Here is a 13,464-nt window from a genome sequence, read left to right as displayed (position 1 = left end):
CGCTGCGGTTTATAGATTCAACCAGTTAAACGTAAGGATACTTTTTCGTTCGACTATCTGGATTCGCAAGAGAAAATCACTGAAACTCACCTACCCTCGGGACAACGCCATTAGATACAACGATCACACAGTATCAACTCTGCTCATGTTTACCGACGCAGAACCAATTATCAGCCTTGAGGCATAAAGAAAATCTCAGATCAGAATGGCCATACAGCAAAATTCTTAGCGGACTCAGATATTATTGCGCATACACTCCTTAAAATAAAGTAACGCAAATAATAAAGCAAAATAAGGAGTAATAACGTTGATCGGTTACCTAAAGAAAGTATCTGTTTACCCTTAGAATTAGATGCGCCTGCCTCCAGTGCACTATCGATATCTGAAAGTTCTTACAGTACAATGCCTAAATATTAAAAAGAACAGATTCCACTATTATATTATATATTTCATCCGTATTTAATTAACAATTCCGATAAAATACAACGTAATCCCTATATGCTCATACCGTATTTCTCGTCTTTCAAATGTTGAACGAAGTGTCTGCTACATATTGGGTCTGAATCAAACTTTTTTTTACTCACCCTACAAACCAGGATCATCTTATAGACAGTACATATCAACTCCCTGGATTGTGATATGGTGCGGTGTTTTTAGGAGGAATTCTTATGTTGCATGGAAACAATCCGTGTTGCAGGTAGTGATGCTGTTGAACACGTATAATTCAGTTATTGATGGAATATGTGTGACATGATCCGAAATGTGTACTATATTACCTTAGTGAAATGTAGATTCATGAAAGCGGTGTGTTCGCTTTTAATTAGCTGATGATACAGATCAACCCCCTGTGCACTGTGTTTGGCAGGAATTCACATGTGGCGTGCATATGATCCGTGCTGCAGGCGCACAGTAATAATAATTTCGAGTGATTCAACGGTCTAGAGCAAGTCTTTCAGTTAGACGCCACTTCGGCGACTTAGGCGCACCTAACCCAACACAGTAATCATACTAGGGCAAAGGGATGTACAGTTTAACGTGGAAGACGGACCACGAGTCGTTGCTAACGAATCTTCACATAACAGACACATGAAGGCTAGGTTAAATTCAGGCTGAAAAATTACTATGGTTTGACTAGGATTCTATCCTGTGACCTCTCGGTATACAGGCATACTCTTTACCACTAGACCACCAGCCCTGACATAAGCAGACACTGAATACATTTAAGTCTGGAATACATTAGTTACAAGTAGAATATGTGCAACATACAGGGTGACTCAGGAGGAATGACATACAATTTTTGAGGTGATCTACACGTGAAAATAAACCTGTTAATATTTGTTATGGAACTGGAGAAGGTTGAAGACTTCACACATCCATTAATGAATATGAAGAAAAGTGTGAATATCACTTACCGAAATGCTGTGTAGGAGCTACGGTGTACAGAATAATGATGGGACAGATGACTGAGCCATCCTACAAGAGGTGTAGGGCTTCTCCAACAGATGGCAGCACTGTGACGTCATACCGAGGCGGCAGTTACAAGTGAACCCATTTTGTAATCTTGGGTTGGATAGTTAGCACTCATGAACCCGTGTGTGTGTCGCGCTTGAGTGTTGTTTTATTGAGCATGTCCATTGAGTCCATGAATACCAACATGCCGCACCCATTCAACCATGCAGAATGCGTACCCATGTTGTTTGTGTACGGGTACTGTAATGGCAACGCCCGTACAGCATTGACAAGAATACCATAGATGTTTTCATGATCGACGAGCTCTCTGTGCCAGCGCATTTCTCAGGGTTTCTCAAAAATTACGTGAATCCGGAACATTGTCCAGTGTAAATGTAGCATCAGAACATGAAGTCATCCAGTCAGTTGAGTAAAATGCATTACTGCAACGGAGAACCCACATGACACTAGGAGACCAAGATTTCAAGTTAGATTCTCAGTGAACGTGTGATGTGGTATGATTGATGACCCGCTGATAGGGCCTGTGTTCCTGCCAAATCGCATGACGGCCGAAGCATACGCACATTTCCTGAAAGAAGACCTACTGGCACTTTTTGAAGATGTGACGTTAGAGAAACGACGGCAAATGTACCTGCAACGTGATGCATCACCGATTCACTGTACCAGACAAGTATCCCAGTGTCTGAATAACCCATTTCCTCAAACGGTATCCGGCCGCTGTGACCGAGCGGTTCTAGGTGCTTCAGTCTGGAACCGCGCTACCGCTACGGCGCAGGTTCGAATCCTGCTTCGGGAATGGATGTGTATGATGTCCTTAGGTCAGTTAGGTTTAAGTAGTTCTAAGTTCTAGGGGACTGATGACCTCTGCTACTAAGTCCCATAGTGCTCAGATCCATTTGAACCCTCAACAGTTGATAGGCCGTGGCGGACCCATTAACTGGCCTGGCAGGTCATCCGACCTAACCCCACAAGACGCCTGTTTACGGGGCTGGTTAAAGGGGGATGAGTACGCTACGAAGGAGGATACACAAAAACAAACTTATCGCTCGCATCACCGACGGTATTGCCCAAATTAAAGCCAGCCGAAATGACATTTAATATGCAGCATAACACACCCTCCAACTCGTCGATAAGTGCACTGAGATGTGTGAGTGACTTTTTGAATACCTCTTGGTTCAAATGGCTCTGAGCACTATGGGACTTAACATCTGAGGGCATCAGTCCCCTAGAACTTAGAACTAATTAAACCAAAGTAACCTAAGGACATCACACACATCCATGCCCGAGGCAGGATTCGAACCTGCGACCATAGCAGTCGCGCGGTTCCGGACTGAAGCGCCTAGAACTGCTTGACCACAAAGGCCGGCTGAATACCTCTTGCAGGATGGATAAGTCATCTGTCCCACCATTATTCTAGCCACCACAATGCCTGCACAGCATTTCGGTAAGTAATATCCATGCTTGTTTCCATAATCATTCACAGATTTGTGTAGCCTTCAATCCACTCCAGTTTCGCAACGATCGAAAATCGGACACATGTTCATAGAACTTTTTCGGTTTATTTTCACGCGAAGAATCACCTCACAAATTATGCTACATTCCTTCTAAATCGCCATGCATTTCGAAATGTATCGTACCGCCGGCCGAGGTTGGCCGAGCGGTTCTAGGCGCTATAGTCTTGAACCGCGCGACCGCTACGGTCGCAGGTTCGAATCCTGCCTCGGGCATGGATGTGTGTGATGTCCTTAGGTTAGTTAGGTTCAAGTAGTTCTAAGTTCTAGGGGACTGATGACCTCAGAAGTTAAGTCCCATAGTGCTCAGAGCCATTTGAACCATTTTTGAAATGTATCGTACCTTTCGTGAATGAAACACACGTTAATGAAAACTATGTATTCAGTTTAACGACTAATTGCTTTGATACGAATTATTACAATTAGAATTTTTTCTAAGTATATGAAGTACGTTTTAATACATCTACGTTTGTATTCTGTTGTTTTTTTACAACATTCTACTACACCACTGGCCAATAAATTTGCTACACCAAGAAGAAATGCCGATGATAAACGGGTATTCATCGGACAAATATATTATACAAGAACTGACATGTGATTACATTTTCACGCAATTTGGGTGCATAGATCCTGAGAAATCAGTACCCAGAACAACCACCCCTGGCCGTAATAACGGCCTTGATACGCCTGGGCATTGAGTCAATGCTCTCACACTACGTTCTTTACTGTCTGTTCCATGATTGAAATGATATTCTATGAGGAATACGGGGGACTTAAATCCATTTTGGGAATAATGAAGAGGTTTAAACACACCAAAATGCCATCATACAATATCTTAGCCCAGGGCTTCACAACATACGTGCTCGCGGAGCAAGCTGTGAGCAGCAAGGCGCGAGCACGGAGCAGCGCGAGCACGCTACCCCCACTACCGGACCAGAGCGGAGAGTGGAGAGAGTCACGTTGTGCACACAACAGCTGCCGCCAATCAATGTAAATCCGCGGCCTCCTGCAGGGATATCACTCACGAATTATTACTGCGACAAATGAAACAAAGAAAGGAGAATGTACACTTGCCACATAATTTTATTAGCTTAGTGTATGCCTCTACATTCGTATTAATTTGTGAACTATTACACAATAAAAGGTGTCACTGAAGTGTGGGATTCTGGTTATCTTGTACTTTTTGCCCTTTATAATTGCGTCTATGTTCGGAGTAATTGTTCTTGTGCATCTTAGGCGCAGCGTGCAGTTTAAATTTCGATCAGACAATGCGTTTCTCAGGTGCGTCTTGTTACATTTCATTGCAGAGAACAGTTGTTCACAAACATACGTGGAACCGAACATTTGATATTATTGTAGCCGCCAGTTTGTGCAAACGAGGAAATCTATCCTGAGGGAAGTGTCTGTAGAATTCCAAAATGTTTTTCTTGTTCTGAAATTTGTCTCTGTATTCTCTGTCACACTGCGGGTCAATAATTTCTAGTTTCGGCTCAGGACGAATCTCTTCAATATTCGCTGAATATGGAGAGGAGAACAGATCAAAATCACTGTCTAGTGCTGTCAGATCTTGAAAGCGTTGATCAAATTCTTCCTTAAGGGCAACTAAACAATGTGAATAACGTTCACAGTCTTTGTGAACATCTTGCATGGATGATAATTTAGGAAAATGAGCTAGATTTCCTGTTTCCAGCTGACTCACCCAAAGTGTCAATTTCATTTTAAAAGCTCGTACTCGATCTATGAAATGAGTAATTAGCAGATCTTTACCTTGTAGTGAATTGTTCAAAGCATTCAGATGACTAGTTAAATCTGCTAAGAATGCGAGATCACATTTCCATGAAGGCTCTTTCAATTCAGAAACACACATGTTATTTATTTCCATGAACATATTTATCTCATCTAATAAGCAAAAAACTCGATTTAATAATTCGCCACGACTAAGCCAGCGCACCTCGCTGTAATGAGGCAGGCTACCACACTGACTTTCAACGTCTTCAAGAAAGCTTCTAAATTGCCTGTGTTGTAGCCCATGCTTCCTTCTATAATTGGTTGCACGAACAACACTCATCACATTTTTTAGAGTGATACTCTTTGCACATAAGTTTTCCTGGTGGATCACACAGTAAACGCCCCATATTTCATTCGGCACGGTCAGTTTTTGCATTTTCTCCTTCAACAGCGCAACGAAACCTGATTTTTTCCCTGTAATCGCTGGTGCACCGTCTGTAGACACTGAAACTAAAGAATTCCACGACAATCCTATATTTTCAATACTTTCTTCAATACTACTTAAAATATCACCTCCGGTTGTAGTGTTCTTCATGGCTACTACATCGAGGAGCTCCTCCCTCACATGAAGATCTCTTTTAACATCTCTAATAAATATGGCAAGCTACGTTGTTCCAGTGATATCAACACTTTCGTCCAGAGCTAGAGAATAAGCCATAAAATCTTTACAGATATTTGCAAGCTGGCTCTGGACGTCGTCTGCCATGTCCTGTATGCGACGCATAATGGTCATGTTAGATAATGGCACAAATCGAAACTGTTCAACTTGAGATGGACACAAATGTTCCGCTGCAACTACCAAACATTCTTTTATTAAATCGCCATCAATGAAGGGGCGCAGGGATTTTGCTAAAAGCAAAGCAATTTTCTAACTCACTCTGAGAGCTGCATCAGTTGATTTTTCTTCGTCGTCCAGATCTTCTTCGGATAGCTTTCTTTTAAGTTTAATAACTTCCTGTGCACGATCTGGTCCATCACATTTTCCACTTCCGTAGTCTTTCGCGTGGTACGACATATAATGTCGCTGCAAATTAAATTTCCGAAAAGAATTCAGCGTTTTGTGACATACTAAACATTTTGCAAACACCATCTTTTTCTGTAAACAGATACAATTCCTCCCAACTGCGAAAGCATAGTTGGGGTTACACAACGGCGACTTGGCATGATTGTTAACCAGCGAAATGACTGTTAGAGCTGATCGTAGTGCTTTAAACGTTACACAGTCGGCGCGATTTCAATAGGCACGCTGCGGCCCTATTCAAACGTGCGCGCGCATTTCCCCTCCCTCCCCTCCAGCCGTACTCCGCGACCTTGCACCTGCTCGCGAGCAGGTGCCTGAGCAAACGCGAGTACTCGTGCTCAAAACCGGCCAGTTGTTAAGCCCTGTCTTAGCCCATAATCATAAGATAAGCCGACATATTTAATAAATTTGAGGGATTTTCCTGCTAAACGATTTCACACCAGCTGTCGCCCGCTCTTACATGCGAGAACCTTTTTTTTTAAGTTCCACAATTCATCAGGAGAATGAAATTCGTGGCCAACACTTTGCAACAGACGAAATTGTGGTCGAGTATTAGCGGTAGTAGTGATTTCCCCCAACCCAACCCCCACCTCTCCCAACCCCCCTTCTCTCTCTAACACGCACACACGCCCGCCATGTGAATCCAATGAAGGAAGACAACGTGAATTCAAGGAAAACAGATAATAAAAAAACAAATCTTGTATACCGATGCTACAGAAAGTACTTGAATTGGCGCAGCGCTTGAAGGAACTACACTCTCGCACTCTGGTAGACGGTGGTTCGAGTCCCCGTCTAGTCATTCAAGAGTTACGTTTACAACGGTGTCGCTAAATCGCTTAAGCTTAATTACCGCATGATTCACTCCCTCCCCCCCCCCTCACCGCCACCCACCATGTTGCTCCTTCCGACTGTGAGCTCCGCCTCAAATGACATTTCAGTCGATCGGACATTAAATCCCAGTATTCCTTAAAATTTCTATATAATTCGAGATGTCTTCTTTACCGCTCTTTTCCTTCGTTTCATATGTACCGTTCTCCAGTTGCAGAGAATGTTCCGTTCCTAATGACCTCAAAATCGACCGAATATTGATCTATAACTTTAATTTACTTTGAATGAGACTGAAGTGATCACTAAACTAAAAGTTCTCATGCGATGGACGGATCACCGTCAACTCTGTCTCAGCGTCTCAATCAATGAGACACGAATGAAAGGTTTCTAATTTAATTGAAGACATTGGTGCACAGTGCGATGATCATACACTGTATATCATCAACGGCATCGCTCCTTCTCTTGTTTGCTAAAACGCTAGTAATGAACATTCCTTACAACGCCACAGATTCGCAGCGAGTATCTCCCACACAAGAGTCACTACGTTCGACAGTGTTCTCATCTACGGATGCGGGTGATATTTACAACACAGCCAACATTTTGTGCAGTAAAATGACGATAAGTTGTTAATCAAACCATAGGGAAATGTCTTCTCCTGACAGTAGTTCATACTCAGGGTGAACCAGGACACCACCAAAAAACTTTCAGAGGTTGTATTATAGAGCAAACCAAGAAAAAAATTACAGTAAACATAGATTTTAAAATTCATATCTTAACAGCTATGAGCACTTGTTCATCATTGCTACTGTGACACATATATTTTCTCCTGTAAACTCTTTTTTTTGAGAGTTGGTAGTACTGGACCAAAACGAGGAAAAAAGTCCAGTAAACATGGACCTCAAAGGGTATATTACTCGGAAATGCGAAGTGGTGGCACAACCGTCGTGTTTACGCCACAGAAACACGGATGAGGAAGCAATACTAACGTACACTCCTGTGTTCTTATAAGTGGAGCTCTGTCACACACCGCTTGTCTATTAGCACCTTTGCAAGCGACGCAGTTTCCGGAAGACGAAAATCTCATATCGAAATTAAAATGCGATGTTCGCTGTCGTGTTTACAGGTTAGGTTTGAATCTATTTTCCTAATCCGATCAAATATAAGTTTTCGAATGTCGCTTGTCTAACATGAATAGATTATGTAGATCTGCCGTTCCGATTTAGTGAACTCTGAAGTGGGGCTGTGAGCACCTTTGTAGTTTTTTTATTTGATAGAAAGAGGAGGTCGTTCAAGAACAGACGTTTAAAAGTCTTATCCAGGCGGGACAGTTTTATTACTCCCGCCAGACCATGCGCATTGTTGAAAATAAGTGCCAATTGATCACTAGTTAAACATTATTGTAATCAAACATTTTGGACACTTGCAATGGTTAGAAATATTCTGAGCTGGTGAAGACATTGCGAAAATCAATAGCGTTATCTCAAGTAGTGGTATAGTGTAGCGGGTAAACGTAAGCCAGAGGTAGATTCTGAATCCCCAGAAGTATCCTGAAGTTTTAATTTTAAACTCTCCATAAAAATGATCATTCATTATTTTTATTCAGTTAATTATATATATATATATATATATATATATATATATATATATATATATATATATATATATAATTTAAAATCCTTTGGCACGTATATTTAAACATCGTATCAACTTCTTCATTTGCCAATAAGCTTGTAGATTGTATCAACAAGTCAATCCCACCTCTCCCATTGTGAGTTGCCGAATGTTTTGTCACTAGCAAATGATTGCTGATGAGAGCGTTTGGCAGCAAAAGAAACTGGATATAACAGTTTACAAGGATAATACTTACTATGGCCAATTAGTTTCGTTAATTTAGAAAATATTTGAACACTTGCGTATTTTGTTTCGTCAAAGAAAGAGGAAATGTTATTCTCCTCAAATAAACAAAGATAAGACTTCATGGTCCACTTATGAGTGATAGTCCGACATTTTGGTTTTTGAGTCATGTGATAAGTGAATCCTTAATGAAATCCATGAAACAGTCTGCATTCACTTCAATAAACAGCGACAATACTCCTCACACACTGTCACTTTGCCCAGACTTATTTAGAGTGTAATAGGGGTGAACCCGTGTTTTATTAACTCACTGGCCGCTTTGACGCTTCATTCTTCCATAAAAACCTAATGATGCAAGCTCTTTTTTGCACTATGTCCTCTCGTTCGCACATAAGAACACAGATATTTTGGCTTCTAACTAAATCCCACAGACATAACAATTTTTATAAGACTTCACTTAAAACTTCCGCGCTAATAGACCGTGGTCAATGTATAAAACTTTCTCCTAACGTTTCCTCTCCGACTGAGGGAGACATCTTCAGAGGTAAAGTGGCGAACCGCAACCAGAACTTGAGGAGAGCCGAATATATGGGCAGTGTAGAGGCACCACATCCATCACGTAACGTCGGCTACGAGATTATCTCTGATAGTGCCAACATTCTCGATTGAAAGTAATCGATCGTCATTCTTACGTTGCAATTTTGGCATTCAAATTTCATCTAATTTAACGCCTTCCTCTTTTCTGTTAAAACTATTCCGGTGTTTATAATTCTCAATAGCCTCTGTATACATACGGGCATGATAATGCGATGTTTTCGATATGACACTCGTCTCAGTGAATTTTATTTCATAGTCACCCTCTTGGTAAAGATGTTCCGCTACAGCCGATTTATCCGTACGTCCTAGCCGGCAATTCCTCTTGTGTTTAACGAGACAGGTGTTAGCACTTCTTTCTGCGGTACCAATATAAACCAGTCCACAACTACAAGGAATTTTATACACACCCGGTGTAGCCAAATGATGTCGTATATCTTTTGCCGATCTTAAAACGTTCTTTTATCTTCCTGGTGGGGCCGAAGGTAGTTTCCACACCATACTTGCTCAGCACTTCTGTCTCTAAGCTGGTCGTAGATTGTGTTCCAAAAATGAACAGCATAGAGACAGATGTTATGGCGCTTTCTGCAGGACCTGACCATCATTTTGCAGGACAATGCTCAAGCACATAGAGTGCAAGCTGTTAATGTTTTGTTTGACTGATGGGGCTGCTAAGTGCTATACCAGATACTGCACTCCCCTGACTAAAGCCCTCATGAGTTCAACTCGATTTCTCAACTGAAGGAAACACTTCACGGCATTCGCTTCAGAACTGCTACATATTCGTCGGGTAATAGACCACGCCGCTCGAACTGTCAACACAATTGGCGCTGCTAAGAGTATCCTACGACTTCCACATCGCTGGCAACGGGTTATACTCAATGCTGGTGACTACTTTGAAGGTCAGTAAAACTTTGAAAATGCTGGTGACTACTTTGAAGGTCAGTAAAACTTTGAAACACGTATCTATTTTGTACGAGCTGTAAATAAATAGTTGCCACTATTAAAGTTCCATCCCTCGCACCTCCTTGTTAGAATAATCATTCTTCTAGAATGTCGACCGTAGATGTTTAAGCCCATCTTTTAAGTTAGTCGGTTAACAAATTTTGTGCGCCCTGTCAACCAAGGTTTTAATCAGACCTCTTTTTGGTCTGTGGTGGTGGTCATAACCTTTAAGCAGGTAACTGTCAGTGTGCTTGGCTTTTCTGTATAGCCTACGGCCCAGTGTCCCATCCCCTCGCTTGATAACAGACACATCCAAGAAATTCAGTTGGCCCTTATTCTCCGTTTCCATAGTAAACTGTATTTGAGGACTGATACTGTTGAGATGTATCAGAAAGGCATCCAATTCCGTTGCACCGTGTGTTCATACTACGAAAGTATCATCAACATAGCGGTATCACCTGGCTGGTCATTTACTAGCAGTCTGCAACGCTCGTTGTTCGAAGTTCTCAGAGTTTCCTTGTTAGCCTTGAAGTTCAGTTCTGTGTGACAAAAGCTGTGTAGTTTTCTCAAAGTTGATATTTCTTTATATTGTTCGTAATAACGTAGAAATTGCTGCATGATAATACATTTACCCATTTAGTCGATGGTATCCTTATTGTGAACACATTGCCTCTCCTTCTTTGGCGTAGAATTCTGAATCCCACCCTCCTCGGCTTCGTGTCCCTCCTTCCGTAATTCGCAAACCATCTACTTGCTCAGCTTTAAGATTCTGGTCACACGTTCCGCCGTCTTCTCCGCCGGTAAGACAAATCCCTTCTCTTCCTCATCGTTAATAGATTTAGTCACGTTAACCGGAAGCCGTTGTGTCTGCCCACGAAGACATTCGCGCTCATCTTCCATGCTTGCACTTTAATCGGAGTGACACTGTACCTAGTCACGTGACCAAGTTAGTTCCTGCTTCAAATGGCTCTGAGCACTATGGGACTCAACTGCTGTGGTCATAAGTCCCCTAGAACTTAGAACTACTTAAACCTAACTAACCTAAGGACAGCACACAACACCCAGCCATCACGAGGCAGAGAAAATCCCTGACCCCGCCGGGAATCGAACCCGGGAACCCGGGCGTGGGAAGCGAGAACGCTACCGCACGACCACGAGATGCGGGCGGTTCCTGCTTCGGCCGGGTTACCACTTCGTCTTGCCGGTTAATAAATACCTTAAGAGCTATGAGTACTTGGCCATCTTCGCTACGGTGAAACACATCTCTTCTACTAAGTGCTCACAGCTCTTAAGGTACTCATTTGAGACCCCATGTTACTGGACATTTTTTCCTTGTTTTGGTCCATGCTATCACTCCTCAACATACGGAAAGCAAAGAGCTTGCAGTAAAAGAGGTGTGTTTCACAGTGTCGAACATGAACAAATGTTCATAGCTCTTAACGCATGCATTTAAAAAGAAAAAAAAAACTCTGTCAGAACAGGCCACCGTATCATCCTCAGCCCACAGGTGTCACTGGAAGCGGATATAGGGGGGCACACCGCTCTCCCGGCCGTATGTCAGTTTATAAGAACGGAGCCGCTGCTTCTCAATCAAGCAGCTTCTCAGTTGGCCTCACAAGGGCTGAGTGTAAACCCGCATGCCAACAGCGCTCTGACGTTGGCATGCATTTTACAGCCCATCTTTAACAGACATAATGGTCCAAATGGCTCTGAGCATTATGGGACTTGACTTCTGAGGTCATCAGTCCCCTAGAACTTAGAACTACTTAAACCTAACTAACCTAAGGACATCACACACATCCATGCCCGCGGCAGGATTCGAACCTGCGACCGAACAGACATAATTTTCTTTTTTTTTGTCCATACTACCATCTCTGAAAGTTTGTCGGTGGAATTCTGGTTCATCCTGTAGACACCTCACCTATCACTTTCAACGCATTAATTTACAGGGAGAACCGGTTCTCTGGCACAGTCGAAACTTTTCTTGATGAAAGAAGAGTGAAATTAAGGGGACATCTATTATGTCTTAGATGCCAACACAATAATTTCCGAGGAAATGACAAAGCTTTGACGTTACTTCATCAGTTCGCGCGCGCGGCGTTAAACCAAGCGAGTCGGCGGCGTAGTGGTTACGAGCACAATTTCAATTTTTTGCGCTTTGTGTTCAGATCCATTCATATGGTTTTTTTCGCGAAAATATATGACATGAATGACATCAATATTTTTTGTGACATCGAGAATAATAAGGGGTCATTGACAAAGGTAAGAACTTCACATCTTAATAAAAATTGTCTTTATATAATCTTATATAACTCGGGAACAGGCCTCGGAAAGCCCAATGATACCGACCGACCGCAATACCACCCTCAGCCGATAGGTGTCACTGGATGCGTATATGCAGGGGTATGTCATCAGCACACCGCTCTCCTAGCCGTCGTCAGTTCTCGTGACCGGAGCCCCTACTTCTCAATCAAGTGGCTCCTCAATTGGCTTCACAACGGCTGAGTGCACGCCACTTGCCAACAGCGCTCGGCAGACCAGGACGGCAAGCCCGGCAGCGCTAACTCTGATGATCTGACGGGAACCGGTGTTACTACCGCAGCAATGCCGTTGGCAATATATAACCTCATTCTATTAACAGTAACTGAAGACGAAAAACATGCAAATTCTAGAATTTCAGTTTTTGTTTTAATTGTTTGCTTTTATACTTCAAGAGGACCAGTGTATTCATCAAAGTGACGTGTATCATAAAAACATCAAAGCATAAAAGTTCAGAGCACCACGAGCGACGTGCGAATACGCATGTGCCACAGTCATTTTTTATGTGAATAGCATTAGGAAAAGTGATCTCGTTAACGTTGCTAAATACCTCGCATACTGGCGATAATTTCGTGGCAAACCAAGCATATCAAAGTATTTTATCGAAAGCTGGAGCATACAGTGGATTACGGATACAGGCATGTGTTTTATTAATTGCGTCGCTTCTACTTGTGATTTCCGTTTGCTGTGCGATGAGAACTGGGCACCTCTGTTATGAGCGAATGTAATTCTTCGCCTGTCAGTAAAAGTATACGTCGGACGGTTGATGGTTGGCGGAATTACTTTTAATGCACACGTCGACATTCCCATTTCATTGAAAATCAGGCCATCGCATAAGAAGGGATAACTTTGTCCACACCACGAGTCAATAATGTACAGAAACGGCTCCATTTTTAAGTAAAGTTGCAAAACTTTGTCCAAAAACTTATGATAGATTTCTTTGTTTCAGTTGGTCGGTAGCTATTTCTGTAACTCTCTCACTTCAAAACGATAACATTGTCTTACTATAAATGTGATGCTCACATTCTGTTTAATCTGTAACTATAACGAAATCAGGATTGGACTCGGGAATTCTAGTGGAGGTTTTAAGTTGCAACTCTCCTGCTGTTTCCAATAATTAATCAAACGTACCCT

The 13,464-nt window shown here is 42.3% G+C and overlaps 1 protein-coding gene across 3 annotated transcripts in view; it reads right to left on the bottom strand.

Annotated features, from left to right (window-relative positions):
* Positions 1-13,464, bottom strand: part of LOC126248333 (constitutive coactivator of peroxisome proliferator-activated receptor gamma-like) — a 725,840-nt gene that overhangs the window by 217,010 nt on the left and 495,366 nt on the right. The gene's annotated exons all lie outside the window — the stretch shown is intronic.

This window comes from Schistocerca nitens, chromosome 3, assembly GCF_023898315.1.
Source record: "Schistocerca nitens isolate TAMUIC-IGC-003100 chromosome 3, iqSchNite1.1, whole genome shotgun sequence".
NCBI classification, from domain to species: Eukaryota; Metazoa; Arthropoda; class Insecta; order Orthoptera; family Acrididae; genus Schistocerca; species Schistocerca nitens.
This window is presented reverse-complemented; position numbering and strand designations above follow the sequence as displayed.